The sequence below is a fragment of the Prunus avium genome, chromosome 7 (assembly GCF_965620075.1).
Source record: "Prunus avium chromosome 7, drPruAviu1.hap1.1, whole genome shotgun sequence".
Classification (NCBI taxonomy): domain Eukaryota; kingdom Viridiplantae; phylum Streptophyta; class Magnoliopsida; order Rosales; family Rosaceae; genus Prunus; species Prunus avium.
Window position 1 is genome coordinate 12,302,437 of NC_142290.1, and position 5,867 is coordinate 12,308,303.

General features: G+C 40.2%; 1 non-coding gene across 1 annotated transcript; it reads right to left on the reverse strand.

Moving 5' to 3' along the window:
• Nucleotides 1-5,470: 5,470 nt before the first annotated feature.
• Nucleotides 5,471-5,577, reverse strand: LOC148293011 (small nucleolar RNA R71). The gene has a single exon (XR_015825880.1). It is a non-coding gene; the product is annotated as a small nucleolar RNA R71 (small nucleolar RNA).
• Between the last annotated feature and the right edge of the window lie 290 nt (nucleotides 5,578-5,867).

Consider the following 5,867-nt stretch of genomic DNA (forward strand, 5'->3'; position numbering starts at 1 on the left):
TCTTCCAAATTGGACAACTCAAGTTCAACGACAGTTCGTTCCCAGTTGGAGTGGTTGGTGTAGTCTTCTTGCGATTGGATTCCGCCCAAAACTCACTAAATGACTCCTCCCACCATATTATGATGTTGCCCAAGTTTGGAGCTGGATCCGAAATCAATAGGTGTGAGAAATTGGACAATTCAAGTTCAACGGCAGTTCGTTCCTAATTGGAGTGGTTGGTGTATTCCATACTTCTAGCGATTGGATTTCACTCAAAACTCACCAATTGACTCCTCCCACCATATTATGATGTTGCCCAAGTTTTGGGCTCGATCCGAAATCAATAGGTGTGAGAAATTGGACAATTCAAGTTCAACGGCAGTTCGTTCCTAATTGGAGTGGTTGGTGTATTCCATACTTCTAGCGATTGGATTTCACTCAAAACTCACCAAATGACTCCTCCCACCATATTTTGATGTTGCCCAAGTTTTGGGCTCGATACGAAATCAATAGGTGTTCCAAATTGGACAATTCAAGTTCAACGGCAGTTCGTTCCTAATTGGGGTGGTTGGTGTATTCCATACTTCTAGCGATTGGATTTCACTCAAAACAAACCAAATGACTCCTCCCACCACATTATGATGTTGCCTAAGTTTTGGGCTCGATCCGAAATCAATAGGTGTGAGAAATTGGACAATTCAAGTTCAACGGCAGTTCGTTCCTGATTGGAGTGGTTGGTGTATTCCATACTTCTAGCGACTGGATTTCACTCAAAACTCGCCAAATGACTCCTCCCACCATATTATGATGTTGCCCAAGTTTTGGGCTCGATACGAAATCAATCGGTGTTCCAAATTGGACAATTCAAGTTCAACGGCAGTTCGTTCCTAATTGGGGTCGTTGGTGTATTCCATACTTCTAGCGATTGGATTTCACTCAAAACAAACCAAATGACTCCTCCCACAGCATTATGATGTTGCCCAAGCTTTGGGCTCGATCCGAAATCAATAGGTGTGAGAAATTGGACAATTCAAGTTCAGCGGCAGTTCGTTCCTAATTGGAGTGGTTGGTGTATTCCATACTTCTAGCGATTGGATTTCACTCAAAACTCACAAAATGACTCCTCCCACCATGTTATGATGTTGCCCAAGTTTGGGGCTCGATCCGAAATCCATAGGTGTGAGAAATTGGACAATTCAAGTTCAACGGCAGTTCATTCCTAATTGGAGTGGTTGGTGTATTCCATACTTCTAGGGATTGGATTTCACTCAAAACTAACCAAATGACTCCTCCCACCATATTATGATCTTGCCTAAGTTTTGGGCTCGATCCGAAATCAATAGGTGTGAGAAATTGGACAATTCAAGTTCAACGGCAGTTCGTTCCTAATTGGAGTGGTTGGAGTATTCCATACTTCTAGAGATTGGATTTCACTCAAAACAAACCAAATGACTCCTCCCACCATATTACGATGTTGCCCAAGTTTTGGGCTCGATCCGAAATCAATAGGTGTGAGAAATTGGACAATTCTTGTTCAACGGCAGTTCGTTCCTAATTGGAGTGGTCGGTGTATTCCATACTTCTAGCGATTGGATTTCACTCAAAACTCACCAATTGACTCCTCCCACCGTATTATGATGTTGCCCAACTTTTGAGCTCGATCCGAAATCAATAGGTGTGAGAAATTGGACAATTCAAGTTCAACGGCAGATAGTTCCTAATTGGAGTGATTGGTGTATTCCATACTTCTAGAGATTGGATTTCACTCAAAACTCACCAAATGACTCCTCCCACCATGTTATGATGTTGCCCATGTTTTGGGCTCGAACCGAAATCAATAGGTGTGAGAAATTGGACAATTCAAGTTCAACGGCAGTTCGTTCCTAATTGGAATGGTTGCTGTATTCCATACTTCTAGGGATTGGATTTCACTCAAAACTCACCAAATGACTCCTCCCACCATATTATGATGTTGCCCAAGTTTGGGGTACGATCCGAAATCAATAGGTGTGAGAAATTGGACAATTCAAGTTCAACGGCAGATCGTTCCTAATTGGAGTGGTTGGTGTATTCCATACTTCAAGCGATTGGATTTCACTCAAAACTCACCGAATGACTCCTCCCACCACATTATGATGTTGCCCAAGTTTTGGGCTCGATCCGAAATCAATAGGTGTTCCAAATTGGACAATTCAAGTTCAACGGCAGTTCGTTCCTAATTGGAGTGGTTGGTGTATTCCATAATTCTAGCGACTGGATTTCTCTCAAAACTCACCAAGTGACTCCTCCCACCATATTATGATGTTGCCTATGTTTTGGGCTCGATTCGAAATCAATAGGTGTTCGAAATTGGACAATTCAAGTTCAACGGCAGTTCGTTCCTAATTGGAGTGGTTGGTGTATTCCATACTTCTAGCGATTGGATTTCACTCAAAACTCACCAAATGACTTCTCCCACCATATTATGATGTTGCCCAAGTTTTGGGCTCGATCCGAAATCAATAGGTGTTGCAAATTGGACAATTCAAGTTCAACGGCAGTTCGTTCCTAATTGGAGTGGTTGGTGTATTCCATACTTCTAGCGATTGGATTTCACTCAAAACGCACCAAATGACTCCTCCCACCATATTATGATGTTGCCCAAGTTTTGAGCTCGATCCGAAATCAATAGGTGTGAGAAATTGGACAATTCAAGTTCAACGGCAGTTCGTTCCTAATTGGAGTGGTTGGTGTATTCCATACTTCTAGCGATTGGATTTCACTCAAAACTCCTCCCACCTTATTGTTAAGCTCATAATTTCATACATATACATGCCCAATTTACTTACTTCTTTTGCTTAGTTTCCTATAATTCTGAGTTATTTGCCTCTATTTGTGTGTTTTGTAGGCCAATAGAGCAAGAGAGCATAATTCATGCAATTCAAGCATGTTAAGGCCTAATTTGGATGAATGGAAGAAGAGCTTAAAGACAAACTCATTTTTCCTACAGTCCAGTTTCGTGGGTCACATTGCAAGATCTGTTTCAGCAATCTACACAGCTCGGATGAGGCCGCATTCTTCATGAAAGATGTTCCAATGGGTGTGTACTATAACATATCCAAATTTCAGCCCCATTGAATAACTCTGGAGGCCGTAACCTAGCAAACACTGAACCATGCTCAGGATGGATTTTTGTCAGCGAGCAAAACGAGTTAGCAATTTGTTTCGGCCTTAACTTCCTCCTCCGAGCTTGGATTGGGCCAATACTTGTGTGGTTGGATCATACACATTCTGAACTTCACAATGGACATCTTAAAGTCATCATTTGCTTAAGAGAAGCCCAAGTTGTAAGCCCTTGAAGTTGCTGGTCATGCTGACATGAGGATGAGCTGGTTGGAAGCTTGGTCATGGTGAGCTAGGCATGAGCTATTGTAGCTAGTTGGAAGCTTGGTCATGGTGACATGAAGATGAGCTAGGGCTGCTGGTGGGATTTATTGGTGAAGTGCATCAACCAATTCAGATTTTATAATGCAAGTGTTGTATGCATTAGTGAAGTGCATCAACCAATTCATCTTTTATAATGCAAGTGTTGTATGTATTAGCCATATTGAATTCAGATTTATCACTCCCCTCTCCCTATAAATACCACATCCATTCCACATTCAAGACACAACAAATCCTGGGATTCACAACCCCACAATTCACTCCAACCATCCTCAAACACTCTCACAATCCCAAACACTCCAACAATTACCAAAACAACTCCAGCTTTCTTCTCTTCCATTTCCCTACGAATTTCATCTTCCTTAGCCATCACCACTCACTCAAACTCATCCCAAATCACCTCCATATCCTTCATACATCTTTCTAGAAGTGGGGAAGCTCTTGGAGAAGCATTAGAAGTGGAGAAGCACTTGGAGAAGCCTTGGACACCACAAGAACTTCAGAAAAAGGGTTCTTCTACTCTTATTGCATTCATTATGTTTTCTCATTTCTGTTCAAGTCTCTTTTCCATTATGAGTAGCTAAATCCATAACTAGGGCTTTGATGTAACCTAACATGAATATTCTGGGTTTATAAGTTTGGAGTTTCAAGTTTGATTCATGATTCATGTTCTTATTCATTATGCTTATAAGTTAACATGCTTGTTTGAATGATTGATCACCATTAGAACTTGTTTGTTAACTATCTTGGTTTGAATTAAGAGTATACACCATGCTTTAATTCGAATTGAACTTTGAATAGGAAGAGTATGTATGGACATTCGACAACAGGGATTAGATACATACTTGGTTGTTTAAAATGTTCTTCTATGCTTAATGGGTTCCTAATGCTTAATTTTAGGTTAGACAACAAATGATCAAATTAGGGAATTAGGAACACAAGGTTAGGACCAAACACCATGGCCTAATCATACTTTAGCTAGAATCAATCTTTGAATCTGAATTAGACTTGTTACTTGAATCTTTATAACCCAGAATTGAATTGTTATGGTGATTCGAATGCCCTAGTCTCAAAATCTGTTTTCCAACTCTTAAAACCACTCTTTGTTACATTTGTTTACTTGTTTTTGTTTGCAATTTCATTTTGCTTCTTTTGTTCAACAATCACAACCACTCTTGTTTTAAATTCTGTTTTAGACATAACCTCCTACTTTCTTGAATTTGGTAATCTAAGTACATAACTAGTTTTAACTTCTCAGTCTTCGTGGGTACGACCTCGTACTTGTCTTGCTATACTACTAATTGCCCCGTACAATTGCGAGTTAACATAATATTAACAACAAATTTTGGCGCCGTTGCCGGGGACTGAACGAAAGTTCTTCCCTGGTTATGTGCCCAAGGTTACCCTATTCTTTTTAGTGTTTCTAATTAATCTAATTTTCTGTTTCAGGTAGTTTATGTCTAAAAAGCCATTACTTGAACAAGTGAGGTCTTCGTTCCAACGTTCTAGATCTTTGAACGCAGGACCATCATTGCAACCCAGACGAGTGACCTCTGAAATTCAGAATCGTCTAGAAAGGGAGTTGTCAACTGCAAAAGAGCAAGCTCTTGCTACATTTACAAGTCTTGCTCTCCACACTAAACTTCCTGGTTCTTCACTTTCAAATTCGGAAGCAAGTTCAGACCAAGAAGAAGAAGAAATGATGGCTGCCATTGAGTTCATGGGAGAACTTGATATCCCAACAATTCCAGCATCTCCTTCAAGCATTTTGCTGCCCACTGTAGCTCGAAATTATGAGCTTAAATCTTCTCATCTTAATATGCTGCCTTCCTTTTATGGTTTACCTAATGAAGATCCATTGACTCATATAAAGGATATTTTTAATGTTGTGAGTTCTTTTCCCTTGACAGGTGTGACAGAAGATCAACTTCGAATGAGAGTGTTTCCATACACTTTAAAGGATAAGGCGAAGTATTGGTTGAATTCTTTGAAGCCTGGTTCACTCACTACATGGTCTGCCATTCAAAAGAAGTTCCTGGAAAAATACTTCTCCACGCAAAAGACCGACATGCTTAGGGACAAGATCTTGTTATTTGCACAGCAAGATGATGAATCGTTTTGTGAAGCATGGGAGAAATTCAATGGGTTGCTCAACCAATGTCCTCATCATGGGATTCCATTGAAGCTTCAAATGCGTATGTTTTATAAAGGACTAACCCCTTCTAGTCATAATATAGTCACCAATTTTGCAGGTGGTTCTTTTAAAACCAAAACTCCAGAAGAAACGTACGAACTCTTTGAGGAGATAGCAATGGAGACCCAACATACGGATACAAGAGGTAAACGTGTTATTAGTGGTTCTAATGATGCTTCTAGTATGCAGATTTCAAAACTGGAACAAAAGCTAGATGCTCTTCTTGCATTAAACTCAAGAAGCCCTCCGAAGGAAGTGTGTAGCATTTGTG